The sequence below is a fragment of the Papaver somniferum genome, chromosome 11 (assembly GCF_003573695.1).
Source record: "Papaver somniferum cultivar HN1 chromosome 11, ASM357369v1, whole genome shotgun sequence".
NCBI classification, from domain to species: Eukaryota; Viridiplantae; Streptophyta; class Magnoliopsida; order Ranunculales; family Papaveraceae; genus Papaver; species Papaver somniferum.
The window spans coordinates 78,202,015-78,211,664 of record NC_039368.1 but is presented as its reverse complement, the minus strand read 5'-3'; the positions used below and the strand labels follow the sequence as shown (position 1 = coordinate 78,211,664).

Here is a 9,650-nt window from a genome sequence, read left to right as displayed (position 1 = left end):
AACATATATTCTTTTTCATTTATAATTTTTCAAGATCCGCAAATCCATCCAGATCCAAACCGCTCATCCGTTGATGTCAAATCCGACAGGTCATGGATTTAATGTGGATGAAAATTTTAAATCCCGGTGACACCAAATCCGCATCCACCCATCTATTGCTCACCCCTAACAAACATTCGTAAGCGGATAAGCGGATAATTGCTGAATTAATCATGTCACATTTCATATTATGGACCTGAACTTCAACTGGACTTTTGAATTGAAGTATGAACCATGAACCTGAGCTGGCACATAAATGGCTTAAAGTATCATATTCGGGCCATTCGGCACCCTCCTTTAAACTATCTAAACAACACCTATTCTACAAGAGCTAGAACTAGTTGCTCTGATTTTGAATTTTGGTGTACCAGTCCAATTTGGATGGCCAATTAATGATGGGCAATCACACCCAGAGTGTCCACGTTACAGGATCGCTCTTGATATTTTTCAATGGTCAAAGCTGATGTGGTGTTGATCTTGTGTGCAGGTATTTTAACTTTTGGTTAAATGAATGTCAGAATCTGATAATGATATGCAGTTCTGGTTCAATCTAATCATGCCTAACTTTTGATTCTTTTAGCTGTCCGTGCTGCAAACTTCTAAATGACCTGGTTCTGTTCAAAGCAACATAAACACACACAAAGGAGCCAAGGAAATGAAACTGTGCTTATCATTGTTTATTGTGAATACATACATATTTTGGTATCCAAATCGTTAAGTTCTTCTGCTTCCATTTGGATATGGAGTACTTAATTTACAAAGCGACAATCTTTTCGTACCTCCCCTTGATTCTCCGTAAGTGGATTATTCTCCGATAACAAAAGAAGTGCTCTGGAGAACTGGTCATGAAAGTATCCCATATCTGAAGCCATCTTCTCTACGAAAGGAGATGTATTTGGATCAGAAACCAATTGTTGATCAACTATCAAGAGTCCCTTGTGCTCCAATATGTTTTTATAGTACATATTATCAAGGATCATAGGTGTTTTACGGTCATTTCTTGAATATTCAACTGCTTGTGGGTCTGGATAAGGCGACGGGCATCGGTTTTTAAGATAAAGAGCGTAATCAGGGTCCAACGTAGGATCGACTTCTGGGTAGAGTCTATGCACAAGATTTGTACAATGTACTCTGCCAACTGAATGAGCTCCTGGATCAACAGAAAACGTAATAAGAAAAGAAATTAATATGCGATAAATACTTGCAATTCAACTTGTATGCTATTTTTGGACATACCCAACAAGGCCACAACTCCTTCAGCATCAATACCGATCGACTGAAACTGAGAAAGTACAAATGACATGGAGTCATTATGGTTAGGGATGAATTTCTCCACGACTCCTGCGTAGCTCTCTGTACTATCTTTTCGCCCCGTTTTCATGGCGATATGCGGAGCTCCCAACTGTAAACAGATTCATGACTCATGAGCTAATAATTTTTTTTAAAGATGCACGATTAGGTACAAATTCTAATCCAAAAGCTTAGCTAAGTACCATAACAGCACCATCTCGTGCGGAAAGAGCAATAATATCAGCACAAGAAACAGTCCACAGCTTGTTTGATCGTGTTAATATATTTGAAATTCCTCATTCCGAAGCTCCTCGGAGACATCTTCTCCGACTCAAGACCTTTCGTGTTCTCTAATAAAAGAGACGCGTCACATGACTGCAATAAACGTTTCTCATTACCGGCGATCGATCAAATTAACAGAAATGCGAAAGTTTGCTAATTAATTTAGTTACCTTGACCATGCAATCGTGGAACAAATTTCTGACCCATGAAACCGCGGTATTACCATGTATATGGTACAACTTGGTAACCTGTTCCTTGACGATTTCTTCAGCTCTTGGGCAACTTTCCGAGTAGTAATTCAGCCGAATATCACTTTCTCCGGCATATAAAAGTAGGACCAACGAGAAAAGCAGAGTTATGAATCTAGTAGCAGCTGGCGAGAAGTTAACAGTCGCCATTAATGAACAAAGACTGAAAGAAAGAAAGAAACTCGTTAACTTTTGGTTTGAGAAATGAGAACAGGGAGAATGAGAGTATTTAAAGAAGAAAAAAGGGTTTTGAGGCTTAGGCGGGCGCCTGATATATTTTGAGTGGATGGCCGGTAAAGTAACCTTACCAAAACTAACAACTGATTAAATGCATCTACTGTATCGCCATCACCATATTTCCAAAACTATATCCGTTTGTGTCAAAACTTCAAAGGAGATATGATTGAGAAACTGCTATTACTAGGCGTGAAAACAAAATGCGGAATGGTGGATGTCTGTCTTACCACTCTTATTGCGCTCGCTCTTTCCAAAGGATGCATAGCTCAAATTCTATCAAAGTGTTTTGGATTTAAGCCTCATTGGGGGTTATGATAAATGCCTTTGATGATGGAAATGATTCAACCACCGAAGTCACTTGTGAAATTTATTCCGAGAGAGAAATTGATTGACATCCACAAATGTGAAAAGGTGATCAATTTTAAATGGCAATAATTTTATCAGTAGAGTTATTTTGGAACCGTCCCATATACAAAAGAAAGAAAAATATGCAAGTGGACACCATAATAGTGGCCAGTTTAGAAGGACAATGACACAAGTGAAAGACAAAATGTGAATGCGAATTAGTGGGCTGGCTAATATTGGCTAGCTCCTACAAGGCTAGGAGATTCTTCTTAAGTTTAAGTGCCATAAACATAAACTGTAATTGCAATATCCAATATATTGTTTGGCGGAAGAACGTTCGAGATTATCAAAATTTAACCATAACAAGAATTGAACCTACCAAGTACCACCCATCTTAATAGACAAAAGTTTCCAACAAGATACAGTTATCAAAATTACACGCCCACCGTGGGGCTCGAACACACGACCACAAGGTTAAGAGCCTTGCGCTCTACCAACTGAGCTAGACGGGCTTATTGTTCTTTTTGTGTATATATTTTTCATCGCTCCTCTTGCTTGTGATTTCATCCTTTAATAAATCTCAAAACTCTTTTCTAGTAAAATGATCAATTTGAGTTGGTGCTGTCAATTGTTCCACCATCGAATGAATCTCCCAGTCGCTCGTATCATGGTTCAGGGAATCTACCAAGTGATTTTTATGGAGGCTAAAGAAGTTAAGACGATTATATATCCAGGATAGTCGTCTCTCGGGGACGTTGAATGGCTTGAGAGACTCTTTAGTGTCTCATTTTGTTCATCCGCGACCAAAAAAATTAAGAAGACCTAGAAAAGCCGAGTGTTTCTTCTGAATTATTATTATTATTATTTTCTTGGTTAAGAAGACCTGGAAGAACTTAATGTTTTTTTCCGACTTATTACTATTATTATTTTTTTGGGGATTTGTTTCTTTATATTGGAAAAACAAGTTTTTAAATGTCACGAAAGTAAAGTTCTAACTAGGGATTTTCAAAGTATTATCATTTTCTATTTTTTCCCCAAAATACCATCACTTTGACCTTTTTATCTATATTTCTTTCCTAACGACCGCTAGCGATTGTGAATTTCTCTCACCCGAGTAGAAATTTAAATTTCATATGAATTAGAGTCCAATACAGTCTAACTAGGGTAATTAAATGTTCGTTAAATGAGTAATCTCGCCAAATGACACTAGCCTACTATCAGACTTTGGACTGGAATGTGGTTGAGAACGAATATACCCTCCAAGAAATTCAGTCGCAGTCGCGTTCCTTATGTCTCTTGAACCTCGCAAGGTTCTACGCACTTGATTCCCTTAGCTGACGTCCTTTACAACTTAAGAGTTTCTTCAGCCGAAGTGAAGACTTTTGATACATGTTGATACATGAAAAATGAAACCCCTTAACAGGCTAGGGGTTCCCCTAAAGGGAGAGATAAACCTAGTGTGAGATATGGGGACTTGGGTGTGGTCGCGCGCGTCGTCTGGCTTCTTTGTTTGTGTGATGGGATCTGATACTATCCCTACTCTTTCTCCATCTGTGTTAAGTGGCGGGATGTTCGGTGGAATCTCTGTCGCGCTTGAGTTAGCGCCTCCTGGGTGTGTCATGGTTAGCTAAGCACGAGTCTCCGGGTATGGTCGCCAAATTTTGAGGGGTGAATTTAGGTTCTACCCGTCCTAGCTAGCCAAATGACCCCACTTTACCAAGAATAGTAAGAGAGAGAGTTGTTTTCCATTGTACCTTTTCTTCTTTCTACAAACTTTACAAAAGCCCATTCCTTTTATGACATCATGCCATATGTTCTAAACTTCTTTAATTACTACTAATGTCATTCCTTCCCTAATAAAACCTCATTCTTTCCTATTAATTCCTCCTTTGTCCTTTCCATCTAATAGACACTTTCTTGGTAGACTTGGGCTTTAGTCCCTATGTCCCCATGTCTCATGTTGAGCTTTCCTCCCCTTTGAGGGCACACTAATCCGGTTAAAGGGGTAATATTTTTCATGTATCAACATCACCAACTCTGCAAAATATGCAAAAGGAACTAGAGGAGCGCTCATGTAGAAGGCAGGAGCTCGAAGACTGGATAACACAAGCGGTAATGGCAGGACCAAAAACTCCAGAAGAAACGACGAAAAACGAGGAGCACAAAAACAACAAGACAACGACAATGTCCCAGGAAGAAATGGCGAGGTACTTGGAGAAGAATTATCAGTTGGTAAAACAAGATAACCACTGTCGCGTGAGCAGTCCATACCCAACAAACATCCGAGAATACCAGTATCCCGAGGACTACACTTCTCCGAAATTCAAGACTTATGACAGACAGGGGAATGCTAAGGAACATCTTAGCCGATTCCTATCAGCTGTGAATGATAGAGCCTCCGACGGAAAGTTATGCCTAAAAGAATTTCCCTAATCGCTCACAGGTACGGCGTTCACCTGGTATGACAACCTAAAGAAAGAAAGCGTGGATTCCTGGCAAACTATGTCCACACTCTTTCTTCGAAAATTCTATTCAGCCAAGAGGAAAATTACGACAATAGACTTGAGAAAGAACGGATAACGGATGGGAGAAGAAATAGGAAAGTATATCTTACGGTTCCGGCGCCTGTCACTAGACTGTCACGAAGACATCAGTGAGGAAACACTCGTCGAAATTTGTGTACGAGGAATGATCCCAGCTTTCAAGGGGAGTTTAATAAATTTTAGATTACATACCTTCGTCGAGCTAGAAGAAGCGGATGAAAGGGTTGCCGACTACATAGAAGAAATACCCATAGACCCTTCTTGGCGTCACACAGTCAGCACCGTATCTGAGGCACCTCTCAACGTAAAAACCAACACTAATAGAGAAAGGAAGGACCAATTCCAAACCATTAGAAGAAACCAGAGGAGAAACGGAAGTACTAGGCATGACTAGCCCCAAGTCCAATGAAGAAATACCCTTGAGGTAAAAAGGACAAAGGAGGAATTAACAAATAAGAAGGAGGTTATATTAAGGAATGGCATTAAAAGTAATTAAGGAGGTTTAAGACAAGTGCCATGATGACATAAAAGGAGGGACCTTTGGGAAAGTTTATATAAAGAAGGACAAGGTACAATGGAAGGACAACTCTCTCTCTCTTACTATTCTTGGTATAGTGAGGCCACTTGGTATACCTAGGATAGGTAGAACAAAAACTAAAACCACCCCTCAACATTTGGCGACCACACCCGGAGGCTCGTTCCTAGCTCATCATGACAAACTCAGGAGGCGCTAACTCTGGTGCGGTAGAAAACCAAGTGACTGACTGACCCATTAACTTAGAGGAAGTAACAATAGAAGACGAAGACAGCGAGGAAGAAACACCGGTCCAAGGTGTTATCAAATGATCTGTGGGACTGTTTGAGGGTGAAAACGATTTCTGCTGGTTTTGGTAAATTCGTGTGTGTAGATGAGAAACGAGTCTAAACTCTAAACAATGTACTGCACGTGAGTACTTTTGATTCGAGAGATCAATCTGTACAATCCTGGCCTAAACCAAGAAATGGTCGTTCCAGGCTTGCTTCGGTCACAAAGTGAAGGAGAATGGTTGGTATTAGGAAGGGAAGCGAAGAAAGTGTTGAGACCAGAATCGTTGATTCTGAAGGTGTGGTTGTTTATGACTTGTATCATAAAGTAGAACTAGCTATCAGAATGGAAAGCTACCAGGTGATTTCTGGATACTATGCTGTTCTCCGACCGAAACTTGTTGTCTGGTGGAAATAGGTGAAACCTATTTATACAAGTCGTAATAAAACGTACCCTGACCTTGTAGGAAGTGAAAAACGATTGAGTGGTGGAAGAGTGGAGTAACGTGTAACGTCAGAAATTATGCTTCCATAATGAAGGATCCATTTACACCATTACTTCTTGCCATTACTAACCACCCCACTTTATGACACTTTCTTGTAACGGGCGTATTGCATGCCGCACGCTGTAAACCGCCAGACCCGGACGAGTATTCCCCAGTTTGTGACATGTTTGATGTCTCGAGTGTTTTCGTGGAAAACATGTAGCACTTTGCTACGTGTGACAAGTTAAAATCAAGAAGCTTGCCGTAGGAAAATAACATGTGATGTCATTAGGCTCGTCTTGGCTGGTCGCCTAAAATTGGCCACAAGTTTGTCAGTTCGGTGGAACACTTCGATGGCTGAGATCACATCTCATGGGGAAGGGTAGACATTGATTATGGCTACCTTCTGTTGGCGCCTGATAGTGGCACGATGAAGCCTTTAGTGTATGCCAGCGGCATTGCGGTATGGATGACATATTTCGTGCATGCTAGTGGCACGGTATAATGGCTGGCATAGTTTGTGCATGCCAGCGGAACGATGATGCAAGTGGCACCTGGCGTAGCCATGGCCACTGAAATTTTGGCACGTTGGTGTTAGACTCAAACGTGGGGTGGCAACATCAGTTTAAATGGCCACATTGATCCCCATGTTCTGTGGAACATCGTTTTGCTCGTTTGGCGCAGCAAATTTTCCTAAATTAGGGGTTGGCATGTCGAAACCTTAATTAGCATATATGGCATGTTACGGCCCCGAGGTGGCATAGTTTTGTGCTACGATTAGAAATTAGGGTTTCTTCCACCGCCACTAGAGCATGGCCGTGCCTAGGGTTTAGGCTAGCCAAATTGAAGTCCGTTGTGAAGCTGGTCACGCACAGAGAGTGGGTTGGAAAGTTTTGGCATGTTATCGCAGTAAGTGGCGCGTTTGGCATGTACGTTTGGCATGACGTTTGGCATGTGCGCCTGGCATGCTTGTTTTGGCATGTTTGGCATGCCGTTAGCATGTTGGAATGGTTTTGGAAAGCCAACTTAGTATGACGACCTCTTGACACAATTTTCACCTCTCTATGGAAGGTTTAGAGCAACTTGATTGGTCACTGAAAGTAGTGGGCCGGCCAAGCACGGGCACGACTACCCTTTTGGTGCGCGTGGCAGGTTTAATGCGACCTGATTGACCGATAAAGGAATAAGGGCTAGTTGAGTAGCATGGGGCGTGTCCAAGCGGCGCTGGATAGCCTATGGCGTGGCCACGCTCCATTTTATTGCTTCTCCTACCCCGCAAATCCGTTATTCTTTGTATTCTGATTTTGGTAGGACCCTGCTCCTACTAATCCACAGCGGATTAATTGCTTAGTTGTTTAAGCATAGTCTCGACCGACGAGGTCTGATATACTGCGCACGACGCAAAAACCATAACTTTGTAAATTAGTCAGGTTCATGATTTTGTGAGTTATCACAAAATTGATTGAATTCTATGTGATAGCACAAAATTCTTTATTTACAGAGTGCAGTGCGCTTTCTAACTGAGTATTTTGTGCAAGGGCCTTAACTTTGGTACTTGGAGATCCGTGCTACTCTGCTGCGAGTGAACACAAAGCCATCATGCCATACCGATATTAAGGGTTCTTGCGGGGAACATAGCACAAAAAAGGTACTTAGTGGTTCTCATATTAATAAGTAATATAGGCAAGGCGCCGAAATTTATAGAGCATCGGGGATTGTTGCTACATGCACCAGTCTGGAAAAATTTCATGTAAATATATTGAACGGCTCAATAAATATGCCAGTGAAGAGGTTGACACTCATGGATCCTTTCTCTTACAGAGTGACGTCACATCAGATGCAAGGTTTTACGATTTTAACCCTAAGCTAAAAACCACCATCAACAGGGACATGGGTCCCAAATCCGAGAGACAGTAACAACATAAAGGAAGAACATGCGAGTAACCCAAGAATAGTAAGAGAGAGAGTTGTCTTTCAATTGTACCTTGTCCTTCTTTATATAGACTTTCCAAAAGCCCCTTCCTTTTATGACATCATGCCATGTGTCCTAAAATTCTTTAATTACTACTAATGCCATTCCTTCCCTAATAAAACCTCATTCTTTCCTATTAATTTGTGACAAACCGGAAAATTACGCCTTTGGCGCGTTGCTCCGCAGGCCGTAACTCCCCCGGTGCGCCATGATGAAGCTACAATTCGGGCCTTAAAGCTAGGAAAATGCACGTCCATCTGCCCTTACAAGCATGCTCGTGGAGCATGATGCAGCTAACTTAGCTTCCATACCTTTCCAACTCACCCTTGATCCGCAAAAGGTTTATTAAGCAAACAAGAACTTTCCTAAAACGACAAAAACAACCATTTGAAGCCCTAAACGATGGAATTTGGATATATGCTGGTGACCATGTAGATGTATATATCAACATGTTTTGATCTTTGGCCCGTTTCCCATCAAAATGGACTCCTCTTGAGATAAATTACGACACTCGGGTTTTTAGCCTCCAAATAGGTTATAGTTTGCTCTTTGTTGCTTGATAGGAAGTATGAACATCCACTTGCTGGCATGCAACTAAGCCTCATCATGCTTGACCACAACCATCTCTTGCATCGAGATACCGATCTTAGATGATATGAGTGGCCACTCTTCCGCAATCATCTCGCAATTAGATGATATGAGCGACAACGTGCTGGACCGACAATGCTGCAACTCATTGTGGCTGCCTACGTACCCTTCCCTACTCTAAAGGGATCAAGCACAGGCTGTAGTTCATCCTCGAAGGGACATGAACTTAATCCAACTCGATTGCAAGGTCGTAGCCTAGCAATAATGGTAATGTCCTGGTCCGTAGGCCATTCTGTCAAAGATGCATAATGATTATGCATCATCGGGTCCGCGGTGTGGCATGCCTAAACATCAAATGCCCTCTTCGCAAGGCTACGCAACTATAAATGATCCTTAGGCATCATTTATACTCTTACGGCTAAGCTATGAAGCTTGCTTGATACATAGTCCGCATATGCACCTTCAACCAAGTACCCCTCACTATGTCTTAATGGAATTTCTACACGTATGTTTAGGGGAGAAGATTGACATGCCTGCTTCACTGTTCATCGCAATGATTGCGCAACACTCTTTTGGCCAACAAAAAGTGCTATATTCTATTTTATCTTTTTATTTGCAATAATTATATGATTATTTGCCTTGAAATATTATTGAATATGATTTTTATTTGAGTGATTGTGATCTATTTTGATGGAATATGCTCAGTTTTAAGACTTTTGATGCTTCATACTTGGTATTTACAATTATTACTTTTGAAAATCTACTTGTTGCAATATTTTGGAATCAAATTAAACAAGAAAATTGCATAAATATAAGT

General features: G+C 41.1%; 1 non-coding gene and 1 pseudogene across 1 annotated transcript; both read right to left on the bottom strand.

Moving 5' to 3' along the window:
• Window positions 1-637: 637 nt before the first annotated feature.
• LOC113323715 lies at window positions 638-2,059 on the bottom strand (annotated as a pseudogene).
• Window positions 2,060-2,880: 821 nt separating this feature from the next.
• Window positions 2,881-2,953, bottom strand: TRNAK-CUU. The gene has a single exon. It is a non-coding gene; the product is annotated as a tRNA-Lys (tRNA).
• Between the last annotated feature and the right edge of the window lie 6,697 nt (window positions 2,954-9,650).